Source organism: Lethenteron reissneri, unplaced genomic scaffold (genome assembly GCF_015708825.2).
Source record: "Lethenteron reissneri isolate LAM-NWPU_2019-01 unplaced genomic scaffold, ASM1570882v1 scaffold_1604, whole genome shotgun sequence".
NCBI classification, from domain to species: domain Eukaryota; kingdom Metazoa; phylum Chordata; class Hyperoartia; order Petromyzontiformes; family Petromyzontidae; genus Lethenteron; species Lethenteron reissneri.
Window position 1 is genome coordinate 46,031 of NW_026891338.1, and position 15,730 is coordinate 61,760.

Genomic DNA, 15,730 nt, shown 5'->3' on the forward strand with positions numbered 1-15,730 from the left:
AAAATTTGATTTATTTTCATGCATCATTATTTTATTTATTTTAAAATAATAAAAAATAAAATAAGAATAAATGAAAATTAGATTCATGTTCATTTATTATTGTATTTTTATAATTTTTGTGATTAATTTATTTTCATTAATTATTATTTTATTTCCATAATTTTTGACCTACGTGACTTTACCGAAAAAACCTCAGAGTTTGCATTGATTTTGTTACCTGGGTTGTGATCTTAATATGGGATCAGTTATAGGAGTGACGATAACAATCGGCTTGTTAACGCAAGAAGACTTCTCACGTGTTGATTGCTCGACTTGATTCGTGGCGACTTGCGCTTGGCTCTGCCGCACTATTGTGGGATATCGACTCTGAGGCCCTGGCTCTGAGTTACCACCACAGATGGGATTATGCCCTAAATAGTTTTAACAGGGAGATTTTTAATTCTTGCTTCTTTCGGTAAAGTCATCACGTAGAAGGGAAATAATAGAATAATACAAATATAAAACAATACAATTCTCACCACGTTTCGACTGCAACACAAGCAATCGTCATCAGGTGTGACATCCACAGCAAGAACATTTTTAACAAGCGACTTGAATTGTTGCTGCTGTTCCCGGCCAAATATACAGCAGCAGCAGAAGACATCGTCAGGGTCGGGATCGAACCCACGACCAGGCGAGGGAGTTGACATCGTCACCATCATATTCTTGTTTCTTTCGGTAAAGTCACGTAGAAGGGAAATAATAAAAGTATAAAACAATAAAATTCTCACGAAAGCTTTAAATCAAAATTTGAGTCCATCTATGCTCGTAAAAGAATCACTGTCCGTGGTGCTGACGTTAAGAAAAAATTGCCACTTTTTTAAAATGTTCTTGCTGTGGTTTCACAACCTGATGATGATTGCTTGTGTTGCAATCGAAACGTCGTGAGAATTGTATTGTTTGATATTTTTATTATTTTATTATTTCCCTTCTACGTGATGACTTTACCGAAAGAGCCAAGAATATGAATCCCTGCAGTCACCAAAGCTTTAAATCGACACCGTCACCACGGGTTTGCTTCTCCTCTGCGCAGCGCCGACGCCGGCCACGAGGGTTGCGATGGATCTCCTGCGAGGCAGCACCAGGAGCCGCTGCTGCTGCCATCTGCTGCTGCTGCTGCTGCTGGGACACTGCACCTTGGCACAGCTGTGGGCAGTCGCCAGCCCCTCGTGGTGGTAACCGCGTTGAGCCTCACGAGTTTCTAAGTTCATTTATTTCCCTGAGCGACCTTCTTGCCTTCTCTATCTAGATTTTGCACGCCCCATGCGCTTGTTTGTGTTTTTGGTTCAACGCCTCGTAGCAGCATGGCTTCAAATACACAGCAGCAGGTGTCGGCATCGAACCCACGACCTCCCGCGCACCAGGCGAGGTAGTCAACATCCCCTGGCCACCGTGACCCCTGACCCCCCCCCCCACGTCCCTCGCAGGTCGCTGGCGCTGTGGGCCCCAAACTTCGACCCCTCCGAGCACCGGCTGCTGTGCGTCGTGGCGCCGGGGCTGTCCCCCCGGCAGCGCAACATTTGCCTGCAGCGCCCGAACCACGTGGCGCACGTGGCCGAGGGCGCCCGGCTGGCGCTGGCCGAGTGTCGGCACCAGTTCCGGGCCAAGCGCTGGAACTGCTCCACGCCGGACCCGCGTCTCCTCAGCAGGGTAAGGGGCCCGTCGCCTCTCGACTGACCTCTAGCCCAGACACGCCTCCTTCTAGAACCTTCTACCTCTAGCCCAGACACGCCTCCTTCTAGAACCTTCTACCTCTAGCCCAGACACGCCTCCTTCTAGAACCTTCTACCTCTAGCCCAGACACGCCTCCTTCTAGAACCTTCTACCTCTAGCCCAGACACGCCTCCTTCTAGAACCTTCTACCTCTAGCCCAGACACGCCTCCTTCTAGAACCTTCTACCTCTAGCCCAGACACGCCTCCTTCTAGAACCTTCTACCTCTAGCCCAGACACGCCTCCTTCTAGAACCTTCTACCTCTAGCCCAGACACGCCTCCTTCTAGAACCTTCTACCTCTAGCCCAGACACGCCTCCTTCTAGAACCTTCTACCTCTAGCCCCAGACACGCCTCCTTCTAGAACCTTCTACCTCTAGCCCAGACACGCCTCCTTCTAGAACCTTCTACCTCTAGCCCAGACACGCCTCCTTCTAGAACCTTCTACCTCTAGCCCAGACACGCCTCCTTCTAGAACCTTCTACCTCTAGCCCAGACCACGCCTCCTTCTAGAACCTTCTACCTCTAGCCCAGACACGCCTCCTTCTAGAACCTTCTACCTCTAGCCCAGACACGCCTCCTTCTAGAACCTTCTACCTCTAGCCCAGACACGCCTCCTTCTAGTTGGTGATGGTGTGACGCGCCCACACTCGTGATGTACCCCTCCTGGCCGACAGGGGGCACCCTGTCACTGCACTAGTCAAGGATTCGCCGCGTCCTGTCTGCGTGCCGAAGCCGTATTGACGCAATATGACCCCAACAACAACCCTGTTGTAGATCTGAGCGGGTCTCTGTGGGAACAACAATCACATTGTCTCACCAACGCACGGTTAGTTCCAAATCCTTGCCGATTGTGATGCGGTGGTGGTTTTAAGGACGTGAAGTTTCTATTCGGCGATCTACGCCGAGGAGAGGGAGGGGACAAAACCCCCCTCCACTATAGACAATTGCTGAGCTAGTTGTGTCGGGGATAATCGTGGCGGTCTCTGGGGTGGTAGGTGGGGGTGGGGGGCCCAGGCACGCGCGAGGCGGCCTTCGTCTGGGCCGTGACGGCCGCGGGGCTGGTGCACGCGGTGGCGCGCGCCTGCCGCCACGGGGCGCTGCCGGGCAGCTGCTCCTGGGTGGTGCCCGGCTCCACGCAGCAGCAGCAGCAGCAGCTGCCGCGACACGGAGCCCGGCGGGGCGGCGCCGCCGACGACGTCGAGTACGGATACCGCTTCGCCAAGTGGTTCGTGGACACGCGGAGACAACCACGGGGAGGGGGGGGGAGGGGGGGAGTCTGTGGCGAAGCTCGGACAGATGAACCAGCACAACACGGAGGCCGGCCGGCTGGTGAGTGGGCGGCTGGTGACTGGGCGGGTGGTGGGTGGTGAGGTGGGCGGCTGGTGAGCGGGCGGTGAGTGGGTGGCTGGTGAGTGGGCGGTGAGTGGGCGGGTGGTGAGTGGGCGGTGAGTGGGTGGTGAGTGGGCGGGTGGTGAGTGGGTGGTGAGTGGGCGGGTGGTGAGTGGGCGGTGAGTGGGTGGTGAGTGGGCGGGTGGTGAGTGGGCGGCTGGGCAGGTGGTGAGTGGGCGGCTGGTGAGTGGGCGGTGAGTGGGCGGTGAGTGGGTGGTGGTTGGGTTCAGCTCGTAGTTAACACACCACCTTGATGGCAACCCTTTTCGAAACACAACAAAAAATAGCCAGAATCACTCTTAATATTCATGTTTATAAAAGGCAGACACCAGGGTGAACGGGTGGACTATTATACGCCGAGGAGAGGCTCGCGGAGCCCCAGTGTGGTTTCAGGAAAGGGCGGTCCTGCACAGACGCCATATTTGCTGTCCGTCTGCTACATCAGAGGTGTAGGGAATTCCAACAAGACCTACATCTCTGCTTTATTGACCTGGTCAAGGCCTATGATACCATGAGTAGGCCTGGGCTCTGGGGTGTTCTTCGTGCTTTCGGAGTCCCGGACCCTCTGCTCACGGGCCTTCACGATGCTGAGCACGCCGGGTAAAGCTGCGTGGCCGGGAGTCGGAGCCACTCCCTGTTCGTCTTGGGGTGCGGCAGCGATGTCCTCTGGCTCCCACATTAAGTAAAAACGTTTTCGACCACGTAGGTCGTGAAGCCATCCATGACTGTGCCGACATCAGGTACAGATACAATGGGAGGCTGATCGATGCCCGGGTGCATTCAAGGGATGACTCCCTAATTGGTCGACCACGTTATGTATGCCGATGATCTGGTGATTGCTGCACAGAGGAGTTGGAAGCGCTGCTGCGGAACCTGGAGCTTGACACTAAGAGGTGAGGCCTTGCCATCAGCCCCACCAAAACTAAGCACCCGCCTGGGTATTTGTGCCATCAGACATTCCCATACCTGGGCAGTGTGCTATGACCAGCTCTGATGTGACAGCAGAGGTCTCAATCAATCGATTGGCAATATCTTGGCATTGACTGCACCATGCTGTGTGGAAGATACCTGGTCTGTTGCTCCACACAAAGCTTCGGGTCTTCTCAGCCATGGTCATGCCCTCCCTTCTCTACACTTGCAAAACGTGGACCCCCCCCCCCCCCCCAATGTAACATCTTTGCCGCTTAGAAACATTCAGGCTGGCCTGCCTGCAATCCATCCATAATTCGATTATTTAATTTATTTTCTTTCTGCGTGCTCACACATTCCCGGAAGACCTGGACAAAGTTCCACCGTGAGCTCCTCCGGCAGGCAAGGCTGCGTTGGCTGGGTCATGTAGCCCGCATGCCCAGCCACCGCATGCCTACACAGCTTTTGTTCGGCCGGATAGAGGGTGCTTACATGCTGGAGAAGGGATGCAGTGACGTGGTACAGGAGGACACGGAGCTGAGTGGACTTGGCAATGACCGGTACCAGCGGTGTCAAGATCAGCCTCTGTGAAGGAGGCTCGTGAAGGCTGCTACTGGGCAGTTGGAGGCAGAGGGGCGACGCTCACAACAACGAGCGGAGCGCCGGGCGGCTACTATGCAGCCAGCTGGCACAGCAGGGGCCACACACAGGTGGTGCACTGGCCAATCATCTCAGTCAGTCGACCCGTGGCACCTGCTGGGTCTGTCCCGCGACGTCCTGCCAGTCGGGCATTCGACACTTCACGTGGCCTCAAGGTGCACACGGCCTGGCACGAGCGTCGTGGTGACGTCACCGCCACTTGCGGGCAAGTGGCTGTCGGCAGTGACGGTGGTGGTGTTGGTGGTGACAGTGATTGTGGTGTTGGTGGTGACAGTGATTGTGGTGTTGGTGGTGACAGTGATTGTGGTGTTGGTGGTGCTCCAGGCGGTGTACAATCTGGCGCACGTGGCCTGCAGGTGCCATGGTCTACACGGCACCTGCACGCTCAAGACCTGCTGGCAGCAGCTCGCAGACTTCCGCCAAGTCGGCGACCTGCTGAAGGTGAGTTCACGGTGCAGGTGATGAGACCGCACCCCAGAGGTCGCAATCGGGTACCCGATACCCGTACCCTACCCGATACCCGGCTACCCGTACCCGGCCGGGTACGGGTAGCCGTTTGCGACCCTGGTGCTGCCGGGTGCGGGTAGGTCGTGAGTCACTGGTGAGTCACCGTTTGTCACTCATTTCCCAACGTCTTGTCTCTTCTCACAATTCAAGTTCCTAGAATCAACCCACCCGCGCCTGCAACATGGCTTCATCCCAGAGGTCGCAATCGGGTACCCGATACCCGTACCCTACCCGTACCCGGCCAGGTACGGGTAGGGTACGGGTAGGGTACGGGTAGGGTACGGGTAGCCGTTTGCGACCCCGGTGCGGCCGGGTACGGAGTGGGTGGGTGGGTGGCAGTGACGAGGATGAAATCCACCGCAGGGTTACAGATGGGGGGGGGGGGGGGGGGGTGTCTAACAGTTAAGTGGGCTCCGCGCATTCACTCAGCACGTGGCAGATCATCATCATCATCCTCCTCATCCCGTGACAATGACGATGACGACGACGACGACGATGGCGGCTGCAGGAAAAGTACGAGAGAAGTTCCGCCATGCGGCTGGTCAGCCACGACAGCAGCAGCGATGGTCCCGGTGGCGGCGGTCGCGGTGAAGCCGGCGGCAGCGGCGGCGACGCCCGCCGGTCCCGCCGGCGGCTGGAGCCGGTGAACGAGTGGCTGGTGGCGCCGACGCCGAGCGACCTGGTGCACGTGAGCGCCAGCCCCGACTACTGCGAGGGGGGCGGCACGGCGGGGGGGGGTCCGTGCAACGTCACCTCGCGGGGGGGGCGGGGGGGGGGCTGCTCCCTCACGTGCTGCGACAGAGGATACGACACCTCGCAAGGTGTGCCCCCCCCCCCCTGCCAGCCCCCCAAATAAACTAGAACATCTTCTTGGTTCTTTCGGTAAAGTCATCACGTAGAATGGAAATAATAAAATAATAAAAATAAAACATTCAATTATTCTCACGACGCTTCGGCCACAACGCAAGCAGCCGTCCTCAGGTGAAGAACAGGTCTGTCGGAAAGACAGAGTCTGAATGAACACCACTAAGCTTGGCAGCGTATATTTAAGCTTAAATATTTAAGCTTAAATATACGCTGCCAAGCTTGGTGGTGTTCATTCAGACGCTGTCTTTTCGACAGCCCTATTCTTCACCTGAGGACGGCTGCTTGCGTTGTGGCCGAAACGTCGTGAGAATAATTTTATTATGTTTTATTTTTATTATTTTATTATTTCCCTTTTATGTGACTTTACCGAAAGAACCAAGAAGATGAATCCCTGCAGTCACGAAAGCTTTACATCGAAATTAAACTAGAACAATCACAAAGTGACGACCGCTTTTTACGAGTTGTTGGGGGCGTCCGTGGCGGTGCCCCTCGCAAAAGCGTTTGCGGCCTTCGGCCAGGAAAGTCTCAACTTGCGCGCATTCACGCGAGCGCCCGACGCTGCGTTTAGAAGTTTAGTCTTGAATTATTCAACGTAGAAAGAGAGATAAAGTTGTGCGCTTACCAATGTAACGGAGCGTGTTGGTCCCTGCGACTTGTTGATTGTGATGGCGTATGCAGGGAGAATGGCAAATTGTCATCGTCGTCGTTGCAAAACAAAAGTCGTGTCGGTGGGTGCCAAGTCGATTCTGGGAATCGACACGAATTGCCTCGTTCTGCAGATCGATTTCAACGTAGTCGAACGTCTGTCCCTGCGCCTCCGTCGTTCAAACGACGGGAGGTGCAGCGTTCATGACGGGTAAAGTTACGCGTTTATATGATGAATTTGTCATGGCCCACCGAGCTACGTAGATCTTGATCAGAGGCGGCCCAGCCGCAGACGATCGGTCGAAGCGGCTCGTCACGTACAAATGTACAGCAGCCAAACGCTCTGAGAAGCGCGACGTTTAAATTGAAGAACCGGAGGACCTGGAGAATAATCCACGCGTCCACGGAGAGACACGCAAACTCCAAATATACAGCAACAGCAGCAGCAGGTGTCGCCAGTTGGGATCGAACCCACGACCCCTGACCCCTGCACGTCAGGGCAGCCCCGAGCTCTCTCAGACTTCGCCTTTTATTCCCCCCTCGGCCGCCCCTCCCAGTCACGGTGGAGACGCAGTGCGGCTGCAAGGAGCAGCTCCAGCGGAACGTCCAGTGCAAGCTGTGCCCGTGGACGGTCGACCAGTTCTACTGCAAGTAGCCTGCAGCAAGTAGCCTGCAGCAAGTAGCCTGCAGCAAGTAGCCTGCAGCAAGTAGCCTGCAGCAAGTAGCCTGTGGCCTCGGCTGGAATCGGACTCCGTCTGGTTTCGGCCGGTACCCGTGGGCCCCACCGGCACCACGGCACCCACCGCACGTCGTCACCGCGAGCCGCTCTGCACCGTGCCGATGTACACCGGAGTACCGCACACTTTACACTACAGCACCCTTGTGTGTACACTGCAGTGTACACACTTTACACTACAGCACCCTTGTGTGTACACTGCAGTGTACACACTTTACACTACAGCACCCTTGTGTGTACACTGCAGTGTACACACTTTACACTACACCACCCTTGTGTGTACACTGCAGTGTACACACTTTACACTACAGCACCCTTGTGAGTACACTGCAGTGTACACACTTTACACTACACCACCCTCGTGTGTACACTGCAGTGTACACACTTTACACTACAGCACCCTTGTGTGTACACTGCAGTGTACACACTTTACACTACAGCACCCTTGTGAGTACACTGCAGTGTACACACTTTACACTACACCACCCTTGTGTGTACACTGCAGTGTACACACTTTACACTACACCACCCTCGTGTGTACACTGCAGTGTACACACTTTACACTACAGCACCCTTGTGTGTACACTGCAGTGTACACACTTTACACTACAGCACCCTTGTGTGTACACTGCAGTGTACACACTTTACACTACAGCACCCTTGTGTGTACACTGCAGTGTACACACTTTACACTACAGCACCCTTGTGTGTACACTGCAGTGTACACACTTTACACTACAGCACCCTTGTGAGTACACTGCAGTGTACACACTTTACACTACAGCACCCTTGTGTGTGCACTGCAGTGTACACACTTTACACTACAGCACCCTTGTGTGTACACTGCAGTGTACACACTTTACACTACAGCACCCTTGTGTGTACACTGCAGTGTACACACTTTACACTACACCACCCTCGTGTGTACACTGCAGTGTACACACTTTACACTACAGCACCCTTGTGTGTACACTGCAGTGTACACACTTTACACTACAGCACCCTTGTGTGTACACTGCAGTGTACACACTTTACACTACACCACCCTCGTGTGTACACTGCAGTGTACACACTTTACACTACACCACCCTCGTGTGTACACTGCAGTGTACACACTTTACACTACAGCACCCTTGTGTGTACACTGCAGTGTACACACTTTACACTACAGCACCCTTGTGAGTACACTGCAGTGTACACACTTTACACTGCACCACCCTTGTGAGTACACTGCAGTGTACACTGCAGTGTACACACTTTACACTACAGCACCCTCGTGTGTACACTGCAGTGTACACACTTTACACTACACCACCCTCGTGTGTACACTGCAGTGTACTCACTTTACACTACAGCACCCTTGTGAGTACACTGCAGTGTACACACTTTACACTACAGCACCCTTGTGAGTACACTGCAGTGTACACACTTTACACTACAGCACCCTTGTGAGTACACTGCAGTGTACACACTTTACACTACAGCACCCTTGTGTGTACACTGCAGTGTACTCACTTTACACTACAGCACCCTTGTGTGTACACTGCAGTGTACACACTTTACACTACAGCACCCTTGTGAGTACACTGCAGTGTACACACTTTACACTACAGCACCCTTGTGTGTACACTGCAGTGTACACACTTTACACTACAGCACCCTTGTGAGTACACTGCAGTGTACACACTTTACACTACAGCACCCTTGTGAGTACACTGCAGTGTACACACTTTACACTACAGCACCCTTGTGAGTACACTGCAGTGTACACACTTTACACTACAGCACCCTCGTGTGTACACTGGAGTACCACACACTTTACACTACAGCACCCTCGTGTGTACACTGCAGTGTACACACTTTACACTACAGCACCCTCGTGTGTACACTGCAGTGTACACACTTTACACTACACCACCCTCGTGTGTACACTGGAGTACCACACAATTTACACTACAGCACCCTCGTGTGTACACTGCAGTGTACACACTTTACACTACACCACCCTCGTGCGTGCACCATGAGCCACGTGGCACTACAGCCCCTTCACACCACGACATTTGTATCCAATCTTCTTTACCTATTAAAGTCGTTGTTGCCTCTCTCTGTGTGTGTGTCTGTGTGTGTCTGTGTGTGTGTGTGTCTGTGTGTGTGTGTCTGTGTGTGTGTCTGTGTGTGTTGTGTCTGTGTGTGTCTGTGTGGATGGCCACGTGGAATGTTCGAACGCTCACTGCGGAGGAGAGGCTGCCACTCCTCTGTCGGGAGCTGGACCGGTACCGCCTGGATCTCTGTGGCATTCAGGAGGTCCGGTGGACCGGTTCTGGCTCCTGCCACCATGAGGGGTGGACAGTCCTCTACTCGGGGCAGGAGACTGCCAAACAACAGGGTGTGGCTCTTCTTCTGAACAAAAGAATGAAGGGGGCGTGGGAGCGTGGCGGTGAGGTGTGGGAAGCTGTAAGCCCCAGGATACTTTGGGCTCGCCTTCCCATCAACCAGAGGCGAGGAGTGGTGGTCGTGGTTACTTATGCCCCCACCGAAGACGAACATCCGTGGAGGGATGCAAGCAAAGCCGATGAGTCAGACGCTTTCTATGACCTCCTGTCACAGGTGCTGGCTAAAGTGGCCACTCGGGACAGAGTCATCTTGTTGGGTGACTTCAATGCCCGAGTCGGTCATGATGCTGACACCTGGTCTGGAGTGATTGGAAGGCATGGGCCAGATCAGCTCAATAATAACGGTAGGAGGCTGCTAGATTTTTGTGCAGCCCATGGGCTTGTAATTACCAACACGCTCTTCCGGCATCGGCGCATCCACACAACATCATGGATACATGCCGGGTCCAAGCAAGAACATCTGCTGGACTACATAGTGACGGACCAGCGGATGCGAACCCATGTCCTTGACACCAGGACCTACCGTGGAGCTGATCTGTCCTCTGACCATCGACTAGTCATCTGTAAGATGCGCCTGCCTTTCTTCCACTCCGGTGGTGGGTGTACACCCAGGATCCCATTCCAACCAAAAGTGGCCTGGTCTCAGTTAGCTGATGAAAGTTGCAAGCGAGAATTTCATCATCGCTTGCAGCTGGGGTTGGCATCGTCCCCCACTCCACCTGATGTCGAGGGTAAATGGGCGAGGTTTAGGACTGTGACTCATGCAGCTGCAATGGCTGCTTTGGGTACGCGGTCCAGACCTCCCCAGAAACCCTGGCTGACAGAGGAGGTGTTCAGGTTAATTGAGAAAAAGCGACAGGCCCACTCTCATCGCCTACAGCATCCCACGTCAGAGAATGAGGAGGTTTACCGCAGCCTTCGCTCGGAAGTTCGGAGAGCCGTAAGGCGTTGTAAGGATGGGTGGTGGTCGCGGGTTGCTGAGGAGATGGAGTCTGCCTCAGTGGCCCGTGATCACAAATCACTATTTAACTCCATCAAAAAAGTAACCTGCAGCGCCACACCTATTACCATCATTAGAGGAAAAAACGGTGATCCAATCTCCGACCCCCAGGAACAGGTTTGCAGATTTGCTGAGCATTTCTGTGAGGTCCTGGGGGAGGGAAATTCTCTCAGCCAGGAAAACATCATGGCACAAAGTGGGGATAACCCTGCTGAGGCTGCGGTGCCTCAAATATTGGAAGAGGTCACCCCCTGTGAGTGGCTGGCTGAGGTTCCAGCTGTTGAGGAAGTACTGAGGGCGATCCGGAGTCTGAGACCAGGGAAGGCACCGGGCAGAGATGATCTCCCAAGCGAAATGCTGAGGGAGGGTGGCGTTTGTGCACAGACTGCCCTATATGACATCATAACAACAGTCTGGACCACTGGACGGGTTCCGCAGGACTGGAAGGATGCCCTGGTGGTCCCCCTCTTTAAGAAGGGGGACCGCACAGACTGTAACAACTACAGGGGCATCTCACTCCTCAGTGTGCCGGGTAAGGTCCTGGCAAGGATTATTCAACATCGCCTTGCTAGGCACGCTGAGGAGGGGCTTGCGGAGCCCCAATGCGGTTTCAGGAAAGGGCGGTCCTGCACAGATGCCATATTTTCTGTCCGTCTGCTACAGCAGAGGTGTAGGGAATTCCAAAAAGACCTACATCTCTGCTTTATTGACCTGGTCAAGGCCTATGATACCATCAGTAGGACTGGACTCTGGGTTGTTCTTCGTGCTTTCGGAGTCCCTGACCCTCTGCTCACGATCATTAAGGACCTTCATGATGGTGAGCGGGCCCGGGTAAAACTACGTGGCCGGGAGTCGGAGCCTTTCCCTGTACACCTTGGGGTGCGACAGGGATGTCCTCTGGCTCCCACATTATTTAACATCTATTTTGACCGCGTAGTTCGTGAAGCCTTCAATAGCTGTACCGGGGGAATTTCCGTTTGGTACAGATATAATGGGAGGCTGATCGACGCCCGGGTGCGATCAAGGGATGGCTCCCTATTGGTCAACCACGTTATGTATGCCGATGATTTGGTAATAGCTGCTCATTCAGAAGAGGAGTTGGAGGCGCTGCTGCTGAGACTGGAGCGTGCCACTAAGAGGTGGGGCCTTACCATCAGCCCCACCAAAACCAAGCACCTGCCTGGGTATTTTGTACCATCGGACACTCCACCCCCACAACTCCCAATTGGTGATGGGGCAGTTGTGGAGAGAGTGGAGAGTTTCCCATACCTGGGCAGTGTGCTTATGACCGGCTCCAGTCTATCAGCAGAGGTCTCACTCCGAATCAGTCGAGCGGCAATATCTTTTCATCGGTTGCGTAACGCTGTGTGGAAGCTACCTGGTCTGTCGCTCCGCACGAAGCTTCAGGTCTTCTCGGCCACGGTCATTCCCTCCCTTCTCTACGCTTGCGAGACGTGGACCCCCCTGGTGGAGCATCTTCGCCGGTTGGAAACATTTAGGCTGGCCTGCCTACGATCCATCCTGGGTTTAACCAGGCTGGATTGTGTGAGGAGCTCACAAATCCTTGAAAGATCTGGGCAAAGTCCCATCAGTGAGCTCCTCCGGCAGGCAAGGCTGCGTTGGCTGGGTCATGTAGCCCGCATGCCCAGCCACCGCATGCCTAAACAGCTTTTGTTCGGCCGGATCGAGGGGGCTAGACGGGCGCGGCACGGGCTGGAGAAGAGATGGAGTGATGTGGTACAGGAGGACGTGGAGCTGAGTGGACTTGCCGATGACTGGTACCAGCGGTGTCAAGATCGGCCTCAGTGGAGGAGGCTCGTGAAGGACGCTACTGGGCAGTTGGAGGCAGTCGCCCTCCAACAACAACGGAGGGCGGAGGAGCGACGCTCACAACAACGAGCGGAGCGCCGGGTGGCTAAAGCACAGCAAGTTGGCACAGTAGGGGGCACAGGTGGTGCATCAGCCAGTCATCTCGGTCATCTCGGTCAGTCGACCAGTGGCACCTGGGTCTGCCCCGTGACCTCCTGCCAGCGGGCTTTCGACACTTCACGTGGCCTCAAGGTGCACTTGGCCTGGCACAAGCATCGTGGTGACGTCACCGCCACTTAGTGGCGAATGGCGGTTGTTGTTGTTGTGTCTGTGTGTGTGTCTGTGTGTGTGTGTCTGTCTGTGTCTGTGTGTGTGTGTCTGTGTGTGTGTGTCTGTGTGTGTGTCTGTGTGTGTCTGTGTCTGTGTGTGTCTGTGTGTGTGTGTCTGTGTGTGTGTCTGTGTGTGTCTGTGTGTGTGTGGTCTGTGTGTGTGTCTGTGTGTGTCTGTCTCTCTGTGTGTGTCTGTGTGTGTGTGTCTGTGTGTGTATCTGTGTCTGTGTGTGTCTGTGTGTGTGTGTCTGTGTGTGTGTCTGTGTGTGTGTCTGTCTCTCTGTGTGTGTCTGTGTGTGTGTCTGTGTGTGTGTCTGTGTGTGTGTGTCTGTGTGTGTCTGTCTCTCTGTGTGTGTCTGTGTGTGTGTGTCTGTCTGTGTCTGTGTGTGTGTGTCTGTGTGTGTGTGTCTGTGTGTGTGTCTGTGTGTGTATCTGTGTCTGTGTGTGTCTGTGTGTGTGCGCGTGGACGAAACTTGCGAAGGATTTGACGTGTGAGGTCTCCAGGCGCCACGCGGCAAGCCCCGTGGTGAGCAGCCCGCGACCTTCGCTTGTCGCATCCGTCAACTTTAAAGCAGTTAGAGTAACAATGTTGTGCGATTCATGATTAACAGCTACGACGTTTCCCAAGGCAACCCGTTTGCCTTTAGCAGCTAAGCCCCTCGTCCTGATGGTGAGCGCTTGTTGCGATCGAAACGCCGTTTTTTTTGTTATTTTTCTTTGAGCCTGTGACTTTACAGTCGTATCTATGACCTATAGTCGTAGCACCTAACGGCCCTATAGTAGTAGTATCTACCGACCCTATAGTAGTATCTATGGCCTATAGTAGTAGCATCTAACGACCCTATAGTAGTAGTATCTATGGCCTATAGTAGTAGCATCTACCGACCCTATAGTAGTAGCATCTATGGCCTATAGTAGCAGCATCTACCGACCCTATAGTAGTAGTATCTATGGCCTATAGTAGCAGCATCTACCGACCCTATAGTAGTAGTATCTATGGCCTATAGTAGTAGCATCTACCGACCCTATAGTAGTAGTATCTATGGCCTATAGTAGTAGCATCTACCGACCCTATAGTAGTAGTATCTACCGACCCTATAGTAGTAGTATCTATGGCCTATAGTAGTAGCATCTACCGACCCTATAGTAGTAGTATCTATGGCCTATAGTAGCAGCATCTACCGACCCTATAGTAGTAGTATCTATGGCCTATAGTAGCAGCATCTACCGACCCTATAGTAGTAGTATCTATGGCCTATAGTAGCAGCATCTACCGACCCTATAGTAGTAGTATCTATGGCCTATAGTAGTAGTATCTACCGACCCTATAGTAGCAGCATCTACCGACCCTATAGTAGTAGTATCTATGGCCTATAGTAGCAGCATCTACCGACCCTATAGTAGTAGTATCTATGGCCTATAGTAGCAGCATCTACCGACCCTATAGTAGTAGTATCTATGGCCTATAGTAGTAGCATCTACCGACCCTATAGTAGTAGTATCTATGGCCTATAGTAGTAGCATCTACCGAGCCTATAGTAGTAGTATCTACCGACCCTATAGTAGTAGTATCTATGGCCTATAGTAGTAGCATCTACCGACCCTATAGTAGTAGTATCTATGGCCTATAGTAGCAGCATCTACCGACCCTATAGTAGTAGTATCTATGGCCTATAGTAGCAGCATCTACCGACCCTATAGTAGTAGTATCTATGGCCTATAGTAGCAGCATCTACCGACCCTATAGTAGTAGTATCTATGGCCTATAGTAGCAGCATCTACCCACCCTATAGTAGTAGTATCTATGGCCTATAGTAGTAGCATCTACCGACCCTATAGTAGTAGTATCTATGGCCTATAGTAGCAGCATCTACCGACCCTATAGTAGTAGTATCTATGGCCTATAGTAGCAGCATCTACCGACCCTATAGTAGTAGTATCTATGGCCTATAGTAGCAGCATCTACCGACCCTATAGTAGTAGTATCTATGGCCTATAGTAGCAGCATCTACCGACCCTATAGTAGTAGTATCTATGGCCTATAGAAGTAGCATCTACCGACCCTATAGTAGTAGTATCTATGGCCTATAGTAGCAGCATCTACCGACCCTATAGTAGTAGTATCTATGGCCTATAGTAGTAGCATCTACCGACCCTATAGTAGTAGCTGCCCACATGGGGGTGGTGGTGGGGGGGGGGGGAGAGGACATCACACACTGAAGGATCCACTTCAGTCTTTGATGTATTTTTCATGTTTAACACGAATTAGAATTTCGGTTTAAAGCTTCTTTCGTGACTGCAGGGATTCATCTTCTTGGTTCTTTCGGTAAAGTTGCAGTTGCTGCAGTAACTGCAGCAGCAGCAGCAGCAACTTCAGCTCCCTTTCATGCTGTTAATCCTGCATAATGCATATGTAGTACTAATCACATTCCTGCATTTCCCATAAATATGCTAAATTCCTCTTGATATGCAAATTCCTTTGTCAAGGCGCCCAGCTTATATATGCTCCAAGCTCGTGTGCTGTTTCATTCAGACGCTGTCGCCTCGACGGACCTGGTTTTCACCTGAGGACGGCTGCTTGCGTTGTGGCCGAAACGTCGTGAGAATTATTTTATTATGTTTTATTTTTATTATTTTATTATTTTCCTTCTACGTGACTTTACCGAAAGAACCAAGAAGACGAATTAGAATCCCCCCCACCCTCTCCACGGAACGCGTTGCCAGCGGCAACC

At 52.9% G+C, this 15,730-nt stretch overlaps 1 pseudogene; it reads left to right on the forward strand.

Moving 5' to 3' along the window:
* Window positions 1–167: 167 nt before the first annotated feature.
* LOC133362749 (protein Wnt-5b-like) lies at window positions 168–7,680 on the forward strand (annotated as a pseudogene).
* Window positions 7,681–15,730: the final 8,050 nt, after the last annotated feature.